Below are 19022 nucleotides of genomic sequence, written 5' to 3'. Positions count from 1 at the left end.
CTCCTTCAGTTGTGCTCAAAGATGGTTTGGGAAAAACTAATTTGACCAAGTGTAATTCCCACTTACAAATAAATTGGTTTGCAATCCAAATCGATGGATCGATTCGACAGCGGAACGTGGTTCGCACTACATTTCCCCCAATCGCATTTTTCCCTGTAAAATAACCCACCTGTGGTTCACATTTACCAATGAATCGGCTCAAAATGTACCTGCTCTGACCAGCCGAAGGGCAAATTTTAATCGATTCCGATCCACATCTGGTTCACTCTTGTGTGGAATCGATTTATCCAAAAAGACACGGAAAAAAATCAGCATCAAAAAGACACGGGTTAAATTGGTCTAGTGCATGGCTCCCCTCTCTGAAAAATTTGGTTCAAGTGGGAACAAGGTCATTTGAGCCAGTTCAAACCAATTTGCAATCCGGTTTCAAAAGTAGTGGGAATCAGGTCCAGGTGAGCAATGGGCACCTTCCTTTCTTGCATTTGAAGCACCCCTTCTCCAACCAGGAAAGAAGCAGATGGATCCTTGGACCACCTTCCGTTGAGTTCTGCCACACAAAATATCGACAACCTCCAGTTTGCTAGACAGTGTGTGTAATGCGCTGAAATTTCCTCCTGCCATTGCAGACAATGACAACGCGCAATCACTCATTATAACTCAATTACAGTAATTAAAACTGGTGGGATGCAGCGACGGAACAGATGACAGGAAAGTGGGGAGGCCGACAAGATGTTACACTCCGTGGCATCAGCAAGAAATAACAGCAGCTGATGGCATTCTCCATGCCACCGACTGCCATCTGCTTGGGAGACGCGGCGGAGGAGATGGCGGCAACGAAAGAGGTGCCACGGCTGCAACAGAGCATACGGTGAGTCAAAGGAGGACGGGGCACTAAAGGGCACAGGGTCCCTGGTGACGGGCGCCGTGTGGGATTGCTAGCTTGGCTGCAGAGAAGCCTTGCGTTGATGGTGCCACCCATGAGAAGGAGGAGGGCTCCCTGGGATCATTTTGGGGGAGAGATGAACCCCAAAACTTCCTGATGAAGTCCTTGCTAAGATATGTGACTGTAATTGTATCGCAAACTCTGTCTGGCAGCCTGCCTTGGTGAGTCGGTGGGTAACATTTTGCACATAGGAGTGCAGGAGTTGTGCATTGCTGCCTTGTTAGAGAATTGCAACATTGCACAAAGTGTGCCAATGCATGCTGTGTGTTGTGCACTGACATGTGACACATGGTGTGCACAATGGCACTCCCCCTCTATAATTCTGCTTATGCAACTTTAAATGGAATACAGCTGTTCCGCATCAGACAAAAATGTACAACTATACAGTTGCATATGTGCCCAACTGATGGCGGGCAAGAGAATAGTCCTCTGCTCCCACCCAAAACAATCCATAAGCTGCATTGACATACCTGTGAGTCACTGGCAGGATGTTGTGTCCACAAGAGCAATTGTGCAATTATGCGATTTCCAACAAGGGCATGGGCTGGCATGTGGTTTCTGCTAAACTAGCCTGGCAGCCTTAGCCTTTGCTCCTGGACTTCACCCGTTTTAATTGGATAATAATCAGTTATTAGGAGGAGAACACTTGTTTCGGTTGGTAATTTCCCTCCTTTGCAAACAGATTGGCCTGAACCCTGTTATTATTTGTAACTAGAGTGAATTCATTGAATCGGTGGGGACATGGTAGGTCAACATTTATGCAAATTCCTTTGGTTTAATTGATCTCCTGCTCTAATAGGAACTGACAACCGGATCTGGCCTTTTTAAACTGGAGGCGGATGGGAACCCAAGCCTTGCTACCTCAGAAAAGGTGCGTTGGACCTTGGACTCCTCAAGGTAAGTGCCACTCAACTACTCATGGATTTTGACTGTTGTATGAATGCTTATCGTGACCTCAATCCTATTGGTGATCCCTGGCTCATGTAAACCCATTGACTCTATTGTTAAAATAGTGAGTCAACACATAGGCAAACCCCATGGGAGCACCGGTTCCACGACATTTGGGGCCACCAATGGCATGCAGGCCTATATTTTCCCCCTTGAATGCCCAGAGTAGGTAAGTGGGTCAGTACTCATACTAGTAATGGTGATGGTGGAGGAGCTACGTGCCACATTTTCTGATGAGACCGCACTGATTCCTACCTTCTTGGACAGAACCTTAATCATTGATGGTACAAAATCGCACTCGGTAAAATCTAAATCTAAAACTATGATGATGGTACACATGGCACATTACCCGGTGATACCTCACTGACTGATTCCTAGATCCTTGAATCATCATGTTTCTTGGATAGATTTTTGTGGATTCTTGGAGGACTGATAGTCCAAAACTCCAGCCAGTCTGTGAAACTGGGAATCATCATCACCACCAGCCACCTTTATTATGATTCCTTCTTGGTCCAATTCTTTAAACAAGGATGACCTTGTTGGCTGCCTTCAACGCAAGGGCAGAGATGCCCCCCAGCCCCATCCTTGGCAGGTAGACCCATTGAAAAACCAAAGCTGTTTTTAAGATGCTGAGTGCAAATAGGTGCTGCTCCCAACGTTATTTTCATACCGCATCATCATCATCTCTCCTGCTTTGCTTCAAAGCATCTCAGAGAATGAAAAGCATCTCTAAGGAGCACACAATAGGAAGGAAGGAGCCACATAGAGTTCTGAAAAGCTGCCCAGGAAGGCCTTTGAAATGGCAGAAAAGGGAAGGTGGGTTTAGATGGATCATAAATTCAACTCTTTTTTCCCTGGTCAGCACCTTTGGAAAAGCTGGGATGAATCAAAGCGTGAAGGGCAAAAGGCTGCAGGGGAGTGAGGAGGAACATGCATCCAAGACGGACTCTGCTCTCTGTCCTCAAAGAGCTTGTTCAAATCCATTTTGATTCCTTGTCATTGAAGCTCTGGGGTTTTTTATGAGTTATGATGGCCCCCTCCCAACCCCCCTTGCTCCGTTCCACTTAAAAAGGAGGCTTAAATGGGTACTTAGCCGTTGATGGCGGTACATTGATCGGAAACCCAAGACTGTGGTTCCTGCACCTTTCCATCTCTTGCACAGCTGGCTCTGTCAGGCTCAATATATCACCAGCAAATCTCTCTTTCCTCCTCCATCTCTTTGCCCAGAGAAAAGCCCTTGCTCTGAAGCTGATGGAAGGCTTCCATTTCACAGTCCACAAAGACGGAATCATTGCTGCTTTCTTGCCTTAAAATCTGACTGTATCTTCCCCTGTTCTTTTCTATACATCAATACTTGCCCCTTAGTATTTAAGACTTGTACGTTTTTTGCAACAGACCTTGGTGTAAAGTGCAACTCAGGAGGCAGTTGTTTCTAATTAGCTAGCATCCTGTTGGTGCATTTGGGTAGGTTTCCCTAGGGGAGCGGTGCAGTTCAAGGTTGTGAAAACACAGGCGCATGTGCTTGCACACTTGGCTGCACAAATGGGTGTCATTCCAGCAATGTAGCATTGATGTTCACCACTCCACTGACACAGAGCCGCCTGATGCTCCTGCTCCTGCCTTTGCTCTTCCAAATAGCAAAGGGAAACTGGACTCTGTCCTTTGGAAACAACCATTTCCAAATGCAAGTGGAGAGTGGGAACTCCATCTCCTGGATATCTTATAAGAGAACATGGCATCCCCAAAGCCTGCTGGGAAGGGCCTCTTATCTCCGCCGTTTCATTTTGTTCCCTTTCAACTGTCCCCAAGGCCAAGTAGACTTGGTCTCCGTCCTCAGATGCATGGAGTGATCTCCTTCTCTCCAGAATCATAGTCCAAGGCTCAAACCAGACCAGGTTGGTTAGCGTTGTACATTGGAGAAAAATACAGGATCATCCAAAATCCACAAAACAGTGATACCTTTATGGTGGCAAGAAAAACGCACATTATATGTATTGCAAAGTTTCAAGCCTCCACTGGCTTCTTCATCAGGCAAAGGTGTTTAAAAGGTGGGGGGAAATTGATGATGTTCATCATAGGTCTGCATTTGGTCCAGATGTTGTGGCTGTTGTCCTCAGTTCATGGAAAGGTATTCATGCAGGTGGGCCTTTCCTTCTCCTGGCCATGTGGATACTGGGAGATTCAGTCCAGGGAATAAATTCCATTCGGAAGACAAAATGCTACTGCCTTTGAGAACCACTTTGGTACTTTGCTATATGACCTAGACAGCTACCCCTGGATATATTTATTGGAGACAAATGTCCCTCTGCTTGGCCAGGGGGACTTCTGTCCAATGAATTTTGGAACAAGCGGACCTTGGCTTCTCCAGGAATGGTGTCCATGGCATAAAGTGCTTTTGCTTGACTGACGGATTGGAGGAAAGGCCTGGCTGGACGGCTGCCTCCTTCCCTGGCCTTTTTTTTGGAAAACCTCCCCATCATCGCTGGCCCTCTCCTCTTTGCTCCCTTTTAATGTCCAACGGATGGAGGCTGGCTTTGGAGGGCTTGGCACTCTTCGCTGGTCCTTCCATTGTCAGCCCCCAAATGTTGAGGAATCGGCCGTTTAATAGGGACAAAAGGGAATTAATTGGTGGTTTACACCTAATGAGACTGGTGTGCAAATGAAGCATCCAAACAGACGGAGCGGTGGGTGGATGGACGGATGCTGGGGACATCTTGTGAATAGAGGCCAGGAGTGGGCCAAGAGGAGGCCAGCTGGGCTTGCGTCCCCCACTTTGCCCCCCCAGGAGGACTAGAAGGAGAACAATCCAATCCCATCCCCTCCTTGGGGCCTTGAGACCCCCATCTTCCCCAGGAGACAAAGGAAGGGGGTCTCTCCATTTGCATCTCAAAAGGCCAAAGGCCTCACGCTTGAGAAGCCAGGAGAGCTCTGGATTCAGGGAGGTATTTAGCCCCTTATTCATGAGCTCACAAAAGCCCTAGACCCCCCCCCCCCCCCCCCCCCCAAAAAAAACCCCCAACTGCTTTGTGGTCCACACCAAGGATGCCCATGTTGGCTGCAAAGCAAGGTTGCTCCTGTTTATTTAAGGTTTCCTCCAACCCCCCCATTTGCAGATTCCCTCTTTTAAGGCTGGCTTTGCTTTTAGGCTTTTGTGAGTGTGTGTGTGTGCGCATGGGTGTGCGCATGGGGTGGGAGGAGGTCTGGGCAGGGAAGAAAGGCCCTGTCTGATCTTTTAATAATCAAAGTAATTAGAATAATCCTTTCAGGGCTGAATGGGGGGGATTATCTCTTCGTGTCATTGGAGTTTCATCCTCAGTTTTGGCCTCATAAAATGGGGAATAAAAGGACTTCAAAAGCAACGGCAGCATCTCTGCTCCCTCCTCCTTGCGCCTCTTGTTTAATGCCCTCAGATATTTTTCTCTCTCCACCACATGACTTGCTGCCACAAGCTCTCGTTCTGTGTGTATGTATATGTGTGTGTGCATTTGTGTGTGCCCAGTTGGAAACACTGCATCTTTGGACTCCAACCCCTTGGCAGAAAAGTGATGCATTTGGGGGGGGGGTAATTCCCAGAATCCACCAGTCGGCATGGCTGGTGGCCAGATTGTGTTTGTATGCGTATGCATGCCCTCAATTTGCCTGTCAACCTATGGCAACCCCATGCATTTCTTAAAGTTTTCTTAAGCAAAATGTGTTGTTGTTGTTGTTGTTGTTGTTGTTGTTGTTGTTGTGTGACCACCAAACATGTGCTGGTTGAATTCTGACATTAGGGTCTTGAAGCTTAAATCTCCACATGCAGAGCTGAGCATTGGTTGTGCTACAAAAGCCTGGTGTTGAATGGCGATTTTGCACAACTGAAGGTGCCTGCACCTGCATCGGCATGCACTTCTTTATGTAGGCATAACAGCATCAGATGCACAATTCTTTGACCTTGCATTCAATGCAGATATTCTGCACTGAACAAAAATATCCAACCGTTTCCAATGGAGTCATGTTGTTGTGTTTGTTGTTTGCCTTTAAGTCATTTCCATCTCATACTGACCCATAGGTTCCTTCCTAAGGGGTTTTCTTTGATTTGGCCAAGGTGGAATATCATGGCCAAGCGGAGATTCAAACCCTGGTCTCCAGAATCATAGTCCAATGCTCAAACCAGCAAGTCGCGCTGGCTCTATGGCAATGATTCTCAACCTTCCTAGTGCCACGACCCTTTAATACAGTCCCTCATGTTTCGGTGACCCCTAACCATAACATTATTTCTGTCTCGGTTCCTAAGACCATCAGAAATATGTGTTTTCCGATGGTTTTAGGCAACCCTAATGAAAGGGTCATTCAGTCCCCAACGGGGTTGCAACCCACAGGTTGAGAACCGCTGCAAGCCTATGGGGTCAGGTATGCCTTGGTAAAACACCAAAAGCAGGAGTCCAGCCCAGTTGTGGGGTCCTTCTCTCCTTTCCGAGACAGGAATGCAAATGGTTTCTGAGTTTGCTTGGCCAGAGAGAGCCAGCTTGATATCTCTCCTGCTCAGCGCTATTGGTGGGAAAGTGATAAGGAACAAAGCGCATGCAACACACTGTGCCAAATGACTAAGGGCAAAGGCAGCCCTTGCTGAGCAGAGCCTGGCTTTTGGGATGGAGCCTCTGTTCCTCATTAGCCTTGGCCTTGGCCCCCTTTGCTGGGAAACAGCATCCCATCCCAACTCCTCCTTTGGCGCATGCTTTGGACCCGCAATCCATAAATATTGATTTGTTGTTTGCAGAGTAATGTAAATGTCAGTTAGAAACCCAGGACAGAACTGTGCCAACAATAAAAAACGCAGAGAGGAGGAGGCAAGGGCGAAGTTTCGGAAGGAGAACAGAAGACATCTGGGGCGGGAGAGGAAGGGAGCGTCCTTAAATCGAAACCAGAAAAGCCCCCGTTTGCTGCTAGGAACCAAAGCATGGAACAATTTTGCGGTGTGGGTTTCCCCACAACAAGCAACTGTTCTTGGTTTGGGGAACTTGGGCTGTGTGCGCTGATAAAAATCCTGCTGCTGCTGCTGTTGTTGCGTACTTTCAAGTCATTTCAGACTTATGGCAACCCAAAGGTGAAGCTATCACAGGGTTTTCTTGACAAGTTTCTTCTTGTCATTGCCTTCCCTTGAGGCTGAGAGAGTGTGACTTGTCCAGGGACACATTGTGGGTTTCCAGGGCCAAGCTGGGATTTGAACCCTGGTCTCCAGAGTCATAGTCCAACGCTCAAACAACAACGCTTTAATGCGCAGTTTCTCCTAGGGAAGGGCTTGGATGCTTTTGTCTGACAAAGAACGACCGCATTCAGTTCATGATTGTGGAATCAGAGTTGTGCGGCCATTGCAGTGCCATTGCACATGCATGTGCATTGTGCTTTCACATGCTCATTGTTATGGATATACATCACACACCTTATGTGCACATATTATTTCTGCAGATATTAAATTATTATGAAATGGTGGCCTTCTAAATACACAATCTCTCTGGGAGCTTGCCCAATCGTGGAGAAGTCCTCCTGGTGTCAAACAACTATTATTATTATTATTATTATTATTACTATTATTCCTGAGTCTTCGTTCGCGAAGAAAAACCAGAGATTATATTTATTTGTATCCCGCTCTTTTCCCCGAACTGGAACTAAGAGCCGCTTCACAACATTAAAAAAACCAGTACAATTAAAAACATAGAAATAAGCACAATTAAAAAGGAATTAAGTTACTACAATATTAAAACAGATAGGTATTAAAAAACATATTTGCCCGACTGAACCAAGGCACCAAATGTGCAACTGAATGCAAAGCCAGGTGCGCATGACAGACATTTGGAACCTTCTTGCCAAGAGCATTCATGTGTAATGGCCCTCTCCATGTCTCCATGTCCTTGGGCTGAATGTATCTGTCCCACATCAGACAAAAATGCCCTACAACTTCCACAGGGGAACTTAGACATGAATAAGAGACCAACGTGACGAGGCATAATGTGAGGCAGGGTGGCATAGTGGTTTGAGTATTGGACTAGGACTCTGGAGACTAGGGTTCGAGTCCAAGCATGGCCATGGAAACCCACTGGGTGCCTTTGGGAAAGCCACATGCTCTCAGCCCCAGAGGAATAATAATAATAATAATAATAATAATTATTATTATTATTATTATTATTATTATTATTTATTTCTATCCTGCTTCTCCAAACGGAACAAATCATGTCAAGGAAACCCCATGATAGGTTTGCCATAGGGCCGCCATGAGTTGGAAATGACTTAAGGTGCACAACAACAAGGAGTCCAGCCTGAGACCCCTTTGCCAAGTGGAGTGTTTTTCAGGAGTGATGCTGGCTGCATTTTGTTCATTTAATGTATTGCAGCCAGAGGACCTGTTCTGCGCACGAAGGATTAGATCTAATCCCCTGCATATTTTTGATATATACGTATAGACTTACAGGAGGGCAAATCCCTGAAAATTAAATGTCGTAAAATCTTTGGCTGCCTTGCAGAGGTTTTCCTGCACCTGAGGTGCTCCGGAGGGTTTTGGATCTTGGAGATGCCGGGGATGCCGAGAGCGCTCTGAGCATTTGTATTTTCCAACGAAGCAGGATCCTCATTAAAAGCCTTTTTGTAAATGTCACCACAGCCTGGGCCAGCGGATATTTAGATTTATAACACAGAAGGTGGTTTCAAATGGAGTCTGGGAGGAACTTGGAGGAGACCAGACCACTGCAGCGTGTGCCAAGCTTGGAAAGAAAGGGAACACAAAAAACATAAGGAGAACCAGGTGGAGGATTCTGGGTGTTGCATTGCAATCCCTTTAGCACTTTGCATAGGAAAAAAATAAATGTGAAATGTGGTCCCTACACTCTTATCTGCCAATCTCGCTGGCGTCTCACCCCAAAAGCACCTTTCGGCTGTGAAGGCTTATCTGGAGAATGTTTCAACCCATAATGAATCCGCCATGGCTTTTCGTTCCTCTCCTCCTGCCAGGACAGACTTACGTTCCCGTCTTCCTTTCTTGCCTTCCAGCGACTGCAATGTCTTTTTGGGATGGGAACCAAAGTACTGTGGAGTTCAGAGACAGAACATTGTGTCACGGGAACCGGTCCCTGGTTAAAATTGGCAGACTGTCACGTTTTGGCGTGGAACACCTGGAAATGAGATCAGTTTCCTGTCAGTTAGCAAACTTGGAGAGACAAGGGCTGCTAATACCCTTTAGCGCTCCAGCCGTCACCCGGCGTCCAAAAATAGAGCCAAAGGGATTATTATTAATATTGACCCAAATCCTTTTGGTGTCCGATACCCTCATAACACACACACACACACACACGGCTGCACTCTTTTGGCTGTTGCATAATGGGAATATCCAGTGCATGCTTTTGTGCATGAGTGTAACCTTTCCATGTGGGCCACATCCCTATTGTTAGTCCTGACTAGAGGAGAGCCATTAAATCATATGTATTTTACCTATGCGTCGACTTCACATTCAGCAGTTTATTGAGTGAGTCTGCTCTAGTTAGCACTAGATTCAAAGGTAAAGTATAGAATATTCAAGTTGGAAAGAAGACATCGTCAAACCACTCCTGAAAGATGCCCATCTAATCTCTGTTTAAAGACCTCCAAAGAAGGAGAGTCCATGATCCTCCATTGCAGTTGCTCCATCATTGAACAGCTCTTACTCTCAAGATGTTCTTCCTAATGTTTCGGTGGACTCTCTTGCTATTTGAAGCCATTAGTCCATGTTCTGGTCTCTGGAAGAGCAGAAACAAGCTTGCTCCATCTTCTGCATGGCATCCCTTCAGAAGTTTGAGGATAGGTCTATCATGTCACCTCTCAGTCTTCTCTAAACTAAACATCTCTGGTTCCCTAGTCATTCCTCATAAGGTTTGGTGTCGAGATCTTTCCTCATTTTTGTCTCTTTTCTCTGGACACCTTCCAGGTTGTCCCTGTCCTTCTTGAACAGTGGTACCCAAACATGGACAGAGATGTGGTCTGACCGAAGCTACCATATGTCAGCCACGCAGTTGCACATTCTTGGGTGATGCGTACCTTTTCACCAATGTCTTCAGTGTCTTACACAATTCCCTGGGATTACAGAAATGGCCTCTGAGCATTGATCCCAGTGGCGCAATGGGGATAGTAACCAGGCAGATGGGCAGATATTCCATTAATTGCTGAGTAGTGAGTTGTTGTTATTGTGTACCTTTGGATTGTTTCGACTTATGGTGACCCCAACGTAAACCTATCATAGCATTTTCTTGGTAAGACATGTTCAGAGGAGTTGACGCATAGGCAAACCCGACAGATTGAGTAGGACTACTCTAGTCAAAAGTAATACACTTGTCCCTCCACATTCGCTAGAGTTAGGGGCACAAGACCCCTGTGAATATGGAAAAAATGCAAATAACGAAAACGCCATGTTTTTACCCGAGAGGACACCTCTCTAGGAATCTCTAGGTCCTCCAATGCAACTCTGTGGCCAACGTCTGACAGACGCTGACCATAGAGTTGTGCTGGAGGAGCTACAAAGGCCTAGTAGAGTATTCTCTCTAGGAAACTCTTGGCCTTTAAGTGCAACTTTTAGTTAAAGTTGACCATAGAGTTGCACCTAGATATTCCTAGAGATAACATATTAATCAAATCTGTGATTTGCACCAGATCCATGGAGACTTGGATGTCGATCCTCCTGAGGTCCAGCTTCCCTCTCCCTTCCTCCTTCCCTCCCTTTGCAATACTCTCTGCTCTCCAGCACCATTTGTGTGAAGCAGGCAGTTGTCAAAGGCACTAATCTGTTAAAAGCATGAATGTTGTGTTGATCTAGAGCCCAGATGTAATTAAAGTCTTTCCCCCCCAAAGCTGTTGCTTGCATAACACCAAGAGTAAATAGGCCTCCGGCGGCTTCTCTCTGCTCATTGCAATTCTCCCCTTCTGCCTCTATAAGCTTCTGTGTTGCCCTCCAATTGGGTGGGAAACTAGAAAAGCAGACATTAAAACCTCCCCCCCCCAAAAAAAAGGAGGGATTGGGGTGAAGGACTGTTCTTCTTCTTAATGAAAGTAAGTGGTGGTTTTGTAGCCTTTGTGTCTTCATTTGGGAGGAAGACATAAAGGGGAAGAAGTTTCCCAGCCTCCCTCCCAGCTCTGCCCTTCTAATCTCTGCTAGAAAATCTGATTTGGGATGTAATTTGCAAAGCATGTCTCATGATTTCATTTAATCTGCACAATCCTCTTACATGGCAGAACAGCAGAAGTTATCACAGGGAATGTGGCCGTTTCGGAGCTCCAAATCCACCCAGCCCTCCATCTTCTCTAACAAGGAACATTAACTCTTTACTCTTCCCTTGGCAACAGGCAGAAGGACTCTCCAGTGTTTAGGGCAACCTCCCCAAAAAGGGTTTGGACCTCTGCCCTCATTAACTCCAACAGCCATGGCCATTGAATCAAAGACTCATGCTCCCATTGAGTTGAAAGAGATCCCAGAAGGCCATGTAATCCAGAGGTTCTCAACCTTGGATCCTCCAGCTGTTTTGGACTTTGGCACCCAGCATGGCCAATGATGAGGGAATCTGGGAGCTGAAGTCAAAAACATCTGGAGGACCAGACGGCTAACATGCGGTGCTCCTGAAAGATGAACGTCCAACCTTGGTTTAAATGTGACCAGAGGAAGGCAACCAAAATGACGAAAGGTCTGGAAACCATCAAGCCCTATGAGGAGCGGTTTAGAGAGCTGAGTACTGTATGTTCAGCCTGAAGAAGAGAAGGTTAGGAAATGATATGATAGCCCTGTTTGAGTATCTGGAGGGATGTCACATTGAGCATGGAGGAAACTTGTTTTCTGATGCTCTAGAGATTAGGACATGGAACAATGTATGCAAACTGCATGAAAATACATTCCACCTCAACATTAGGAATAATGTGATGATGGTAAGAGCTGTTTGATAGTGGAAGACGCTGCTTTGGATAATGTTGGAGTCTCCTTCTCTGGAGGTTTCCAAGCAGAGGCTGGATGGCCATCTGTCACAGAGAGGGCTTTGATGGTGTCTTCTTGCATGGCAGAATTGGCTTGCAGTGATTCTGTGTTTCCATGACAAACAGAGAGACCACCACTCCTTCCATCAAGAAGCTCTTGGTGTTTAATGGGAACCTCCTTAAATTGGAATCCAGGGATTTGTGCTTTGTTGAGGAATTCAGCCTGGTCTGTCTGTCAGAGAGCTTTGGTGCCTTGCCAGACTACAAAGCCCAGCATTCTGCAGGAGAGTCATGACAGCTAAAGCAGTGTCAGATTTATTTTTGCAGTATGGATACACTCTGAAATCCTAGACTTGGGCACCAATAGCATCAATCTCTCCATGTAGAACTATGCTTTGAATGTGGCTTGTTGTTGTTGTTGTTGTTGTTGTTGTTGTGTGCCTTCAAGTCATTTCTGACTCATGGCGACCTGAAGGCAACTGTATCCTGGGGTTTTCTTGGCAAGATTTGTTCAGAGGAGGTTTGCCATTGCCTTCCCCTGAGGCTGAGAGAGTGTGACTTCTTGCCCAATGTTACCCAGTGGGTTTTATGGCTGAACAGGGACTCGAACCCTGGCACTATGCTGTACACAGCCTTTATGTCAAATGGCAACATTGCAGAATTGAATGCACAACCCAAACTGCACATGCATCTATGTGTAGTGAGCAATGTCAATCTGGACAAAGACACATCCGTGCACAATGTGCCTCTACATCTTCAGTGGCACCACACATTGATCTGGAAGTAGATGTCTTGCGTCGGACGCCAGTCTCCAGCCGCTTCCGCAGTGGAACTTCCCTCATGCGCAAGGCGTCACCAGGACTCTGGCTTTAGTCCTTAATGGTCAATTGGCTTCCCCTTGCTTTTTATTTACAGCAGTGGGGGAGAAAATGTCGGAGAGCAAAAAAATACTTTCTAAATGATTTGTTGTGATCAAATAACTCTTCCAAATACCACAAAAAAATATGAAAATCCCTACTTCAATATCCTTTATCCTTTAAGGTTCTTTATAATTCAATAAACAGGATTCCTAAATCCTTGCCCAAGCGGAGTGGACCCAGCGCTCTGGGCATCTCTTCTAATGCGCACTCTTATTAAGCCGCGCGAGATTACGGCCCTTTAATCTTTTTGAACACATGTTGGGAAGAATAAAAGCAATTTTGTTTAGGGAACTGAAGGCCATGTTCAGCTAGGAATAAGCTTTTCTCTATAATCTCCCCTCTTTTTGCACAAACCAGGACCCCCCCAATCCCTTTTTGGAGCTTCCTCTCAGGAAGACACCCCAAAATGAGGCAAAGCCAAGGCATTTTGGGGGGGTCCCTAGCCCCTTTCCTTATCTTACCCTGTTTTCCTTTCCTTGGGACAAATGCAGAAAGCAACCTAATTTCCCCTTTCCTTGCCCTGAATCTGCACACTTTCTGCGGTTCTTTGGGAATAATCTCCGATCTCGGCTTCTTTGGGATCAAAGCTAATCTGGATGTAATTCCTCTGCCTCACCTTCTGCCCTTCGCAACCTATAAATGCAGATTAAAGGGTTATATAAATGTAATTTTCTAATTAATCATTTTTAGATACCAGCCACTGCATTTGGGAGGGAAGGAAGGAGAGAGGCAGAAGTGGAGGAACCGGGCAAATGCACTTAAAAGAGAAAGCATTAAGCATTGCAAAGACCAGAGATGCGAGGGAAGAGCATGCGTTTCAATCCTCTGTGCCTCCCTTTTGGCCCAACCCTTAGTGAAAGTTTGGAGAACAATTCTTGGACTTGGTTGTTGGCTCTATCTTTGTCCCAGGATTGCTTTTCTAGGTCTGGAGTCGCACAAATGACAGAATGAGGGGAAATGCTTTGCAAAGCAGACCTCTGGAAGAGAACAGGGAGGGCTTGCAAGATTTTGTTGCTTAAAGAGCAACCCATGTTGCCCCTCTTTCCCCACAATCTCTGGTCCCAAGGCAAAGTGTGCTCTAGTCCATCTGACCCAGATCCTTTACTGACCCAGTAAAAGAGTCATTCCTCTTGTAAATTGCCATTTATTCGGAGAGCATCATGCAAGGAGTCATCCAGGAGCTTCTTGTGCAGCTGTTTTGCCCTGTGTACAAAATGGTGGACCCAGCATGGCATAGTGGTTTTAGTGTTTGACTATGGCTCTAGAGACTAGGGTTCAAATCCTGGCTCAGCCATGGAAACCCACTGGGTGCCTTTAGGAAAGCCACACTCTCAGCCTCAGAATACGGCAATGGCAAACCTCCTCTGAACAAGTCTTGCCAAGGCAACCCTGTGACAGGTTTGCCTTAGAAATGACTTGAAGGTACACAACGGTAACAACAACAGCAAACAAAATGGCAGCTGGGTGGCTCCTGCTCTCAGCTCCATTAGCTCCAAGCAAATGGTTGTTTGGCGGGACTGGCTTTCGTCTAAACTGGGTGAATGCTCACTGCCTTCAAAAGATGGCCAAGATCAGACTCTGGGATAGTGCATAATGTGAACTTCCGCACATGGCGCTGTGCATTGTTTGTCACACGACCCTAGTGTCGAATGGTGATGTTGCGCAACCGAAACAAGGCACCAAATGCACAATGAAATGCACATATGCATCCACATATAATGTGCATCAGTGAGAACACATATCCATGTGCAGCAGTGTTACATGCACAGCTCTACTTCTGCAACCTTGAATACAAACACTCCAAATCGGACCAATATCTCCAACTGCTTCCATAGAGGAACTTACATATAAGTAAGATACTAACAGGATCCCAACCTTCCTCCTCTGTTGGCCTACTTCTTCTAATTGTGTTAATTCACTCCGAGGTAGAATATATATATTATAAAATAATAATAATTATTATTATTATTGTTGTTGTTGGTGGTGGTGGTGGTGCTCCCGCCTCCCTTTTCCTGCCTGGAAATGCCAAAACAAATCTCGCCATAATTACCAGCGATCCTTTTCATTAGCGGCTGCCTAATTATCCTATTAATAGCTCCTCCTCAGAGACTGCGTCGCTTGGCAGACAAATATTTGTTTTTAAATTAGCAAACACAAAAGACAAACTGCTCTGTTTGCAGAAGGATTTTTGCGAAATGGAAAAATGGGTTCGTATCGACGGCGAGTGAAGAATATAATCCAAGGGAAAAAAAACCAAATACTTTAATCCATTGGAAGCATATTGTCTCTTCGAGGGATGCTGGAATTGGAGAGTTGTGTGTTTGTGTGTATTTGTGCGACATTCTCTGTCTTTAAATACTTTTCAAATTGCACATCTGTGTGTGCGTTAGCTATTTTATTGCCGAGGAGGGAAGGTGCCAAATGCAAAAAAATAACAAGAGCGTTATTTCCCAGCAGGTGAATTAAGTCTTCAAATAGCTTCATGATGAAAGTAAGGAACAAAGGACGTTCCACTTAAATGGGCCGATGGATCCTGAAAGTCTTTTGAAAGATCAAATAATCCATACGCAGAAAAGGATTGTGCGCCGTGAACAACAACGTTATGGAGATAAGGATACCTTCATCCATTTATCAGTTTAAGCTGAGCCTTTTTGCATCTGGCCCAATGCTGGCATAAAGATGGAGAGAGAACCTGTATCTTTTGCTGGATCTGGAATCTGGAATCACCTGCCCAAAGAAATCCACCAAATACCCTCAACTCAGGCTTTTAAGACGGCAGTAAAAACAACCCTCTTTGGGCCGACCTTCCCAGATTGACTAGGTCCGGAATGAAGAAATCTTCCCATATAATAATAATAATAATAATAATAATAATAATAATAATAATAGTATTTATATTTTCCCGGCTCTCCCAGATGGATCAAGGTGGGATTACAGCCTGCTAAAACACATATTAGTTGTCACTGTTCAATGAACAACATCTTCCGGTGTTATTGTGAGGATGTTTGCAAATATCTATGATTTTATTTGAGGGAGGGTGGGATAGGGGAGGGGTGGGGTTTTGTTGTTGTTTATTATATTGTACTTTTAAACTCTGTTGTTACTCGCCTCAATCCCCCAAAAGGGAAGAGGAGGGATATTTATTATTATTATTATTATTATTATTATTATTATTATTATTACCATCATCATCTCCTGAATCCATGGGGCTGGGGGCTACAATACCACCTAACCACGCAAGATGTCTGTGATCAAATGCGCTTCCCCGAACAATCAGTTATTTCAAAAGATGCTTGTGAATGGCGCCTAGTCGCCAGCCATCTTTGCCAACCACCATCTTGGCATTTTCCACTTTCTGCATGAGTTTGGTGCCACCGTATTTTGTGGAGTCCTTTGTGGATCCTTTCTCCTTCCTAAACAACAAAGCTCTACCCATTTGGCAACAACAGAGCAGCCTCATTCCCACCTACAGATGAATCGGTGTGCGATCCAAATTGACAGATCGATTCGACATCGGATTGTGGTTTACACTATATTTGCCCCGATCGCAGTTTCTGTCATTGCCTTGCATCAAAACAACCCACTTGTGGTTCCTGTTCACAAATGAATCGATTTGAAATGATTTGGTTCCAGCCGACTGAAGGGGAAATTTGAATCAATTCCGATCCGCTTGTGGTTCACAATTGTGCAGAATTGATTTGTCGAAAAAGAAGTGGAAAAATTCAGCGTCAAAAAGATGGAGTTAAATGGTTCTGGAGCAGGGCTGCCCTCTCAGAATTGCTTTAGCGGTTTGGATTAAATGGGAACCAGGGTCGTTTGAACCGCTTCAAACCGATTCGCGATACAATTTAAAATGTAGTGGGAATGAGGCCAGTGAATGGCAGGATCAACATCACCGGGGGAAGCAAAGAAAGAAATGTACCTTCAGGTGAAGAGACAAATGTTTTTTACAAGACGTAACCAAAATAGAGAAGTTTCCCCAACACACGCTGTCCAAGGCGCTTGCAAAAGCCATGCTTCTCTCCGGCACGAACGATCGCCGCTGTTTGAGAGCTGTGCCATCCTCAGTGACTCCCGTCTCCAATTCCCTTCCGGCCCCAAATGTATGTGTGTTTCTGTTTCAAGATGAAGCAGAATAGAGGATGATGGGTCACCTTTCAGGTGGATTTCACTAAGGGAGTAACTGGAACTTCTCATGCAATATTGATCGGGAGAAGAAAATGCCAACGCTTCATGTGCCCAGGAAGGAAGAAGGCTGTGCATCCATCCTGGGGCTCTTGACATCCATCTTACTCAGGAACCTTGCATCGTTGCAAAGGAACGAAGTCTTGCGGATGTCTCAGCAATGAAGAAGTGAATGAAGTGGGGTAGTTTATAAGACATGGGTTATCCATGCGGGGACAGCTCTTTTTTCCCTGGTTTGACCTCCTTCATCTTTTCCAGATGCAGTTACAGGCAGAAAACCAGTCTCATTTCTATGTACAATTCAAGGTTTCCTTTAGTGAGGAAGAGGAAGAGAAAGAAGACAGACATTGGGATGCAGGTGAGAGTCAGCCACTACTGGAAACCAGGGGGAAACTGGCTTTTTGTGTGTGTGTGTTGGGCTCTGTGGCCATTTTCTAGAGAGTTTCTTCCTGACGTTTCACCTGCTTCTGTTTCTCTGAAGATGCCATCCACAGATGCTGGCGAAACGTCAGGAAGAAACTCTTCTAGAACATGGCCATATAGCCCCAAAAACCAATAAAAAAACTATGGATGCTGGCCATGAAAGCCTTTGCCTTCACACAGGTGAAAACTACTTGTGTGATGAAGAGGAAAGACCGATATGGCTTCAAGAGTCCTACTTTGACAAGTCTTGGACGGTTGATGCAATTGCGTTGGAAGGGCCTGCTATCTCCTTTATTAAAAATTAATTCCTACCTTTCCATCCCATCTCTTTGGTGGAAAACAGCACTCAAGGCAGCCAGGAATAATAAAACAGCCCGCATTTAAAACATTAAAAGCAATTTAAAACAACAAAACATCACAGCGATTTGAAAGGCCAGGTTGAAGAGCCATTGCATTGACACCTTTCCCGAAAAGTGGACCGGAGAGCGATTGCGATTCAAGCACCAGAGTGCGTTTCCCACAAAGCGAGAGCAGCCCTTGCGCCTTTCTATAGAAATCCCTAGGCCTGAGATGTCAACGGAAATATGGCTAAAGTTTTAATTTGATACCCACATCAAGGTCCAGATGGAAAGGGTCAGGGCTCAAGGAACTGTAGAGATGGATATGACCCTGAGAGATGCCTACTGGACTCTGGTGGAAGATAGAAAGTGTGATGATCATACAATCAGTGACCCATATCCCTTGACCATTCACCAGTGTCCTCTGGTGACCAGGTCAGCTCCTGTCCCAAGACCAGGCTGCAAACCAACAGTTTGGAAGAGATCTTTCTCTCTTCCAAAGAAGAGCATCTTTTTCTGAAGATGCTGGTGAAACGACAGGAATAAACTCTTCTAGAACATGGCCACATGGCCCGAAAAACCCACAAAAAACTATGGGCACTGGCCATGAAAGCCTTCAACTTCACATCAGTTTGGAAGAGATGAGGACAGTCCATTTGACCCAAGTCCATGTGGAAGTGGACATCTACCACATGTTTGAGAATCTCTTGGAGGGTCTTCTAGGATGTACCTTTGGATCATACCTAAATGGCAAGGATGCTGAGGCCCACAAGTCCTGCCTTTGGAGTAAACATTTGCCGTAAACCGTTCGCCATAAACTCCTCTGCAAGGAGTTCTCCAGATTCATGAATGCAGCGATCTTGACATCCACAACTCCCTAAAGATAAAGCTGGGGAAGCAAAGAGGATGCTGCAAAGGCCTGTCTTAGGTAGGAGCCTTCAGCTTGGCGGATAGCTTTGCTTTGCGCAGCAACAAGTCCCCAAAACCGAAGAGAAGAGAGGTCTGAACACTGTGACGATAAAGACATTTTACCAACTGCCAGATGGCCTATCTAGGGAAATACTTTGTGCCGGTGGGTGACAGGCGTTGCAACGTTTGAAGAGAGGAGCACATGGGGAACCAAAACATCTGGAGCGGCCATGTGAAGTCTACAGGCGGCCATTGTGCCATTGCGCACCGGTAGCGTCTCAGCCAAGGCCACTGAAGAACAGAGGGTAAATTATTCATAATGGAGACACAGGAGGAGCGAAGGGCCTGTCAGCAGCTTTGATTAAAAATCCAAAGAGTGATGCATATTCAGAAGCAAGT

At 45.6% G+C, this 19022-nt stretch overlaps 1 long non-coding RNA gene across 1 annotated transcript; it reads left to right on the top strand.

The window, feature by feature from the left end:
• The first annotated feature begins 392 nt into the window (after window positions 1-392).
• Window positions 393-9083, top strand: LOC121935125. The gene is made up of 3 exons (XR_006104735.1): window positions 393-868; window positions 1743-1840; window positions 8389-9083. It is a non-coding gene; the product is annotated as an uncharacterized LOC121935125 (long non-coding RNA).
• Window positions 9084-19022: the final 9939 nt, after the last annotated feature.

Source organism: Sceloporus undulatus, chromosome 6 (assembly GCF_019175285.1).
Source record: "Sceloporus undulatus isolate JIND9_A2432 ecotype Alabama chromosome 6, SceUnd_v1.1, whole genome shotgun sequence".
NCBI classification, from domain to species: Eukaryota; Metazoa; Chordata; class Lepidosauria; order Squamata; family Phrynosomatidae; genus Sceloporus; species Sceloporus undulatus.
Note: the sequence above shows the minus strand (reverse complement) of the source record. Positions and strands in the feature narration are given on the sequence as shown.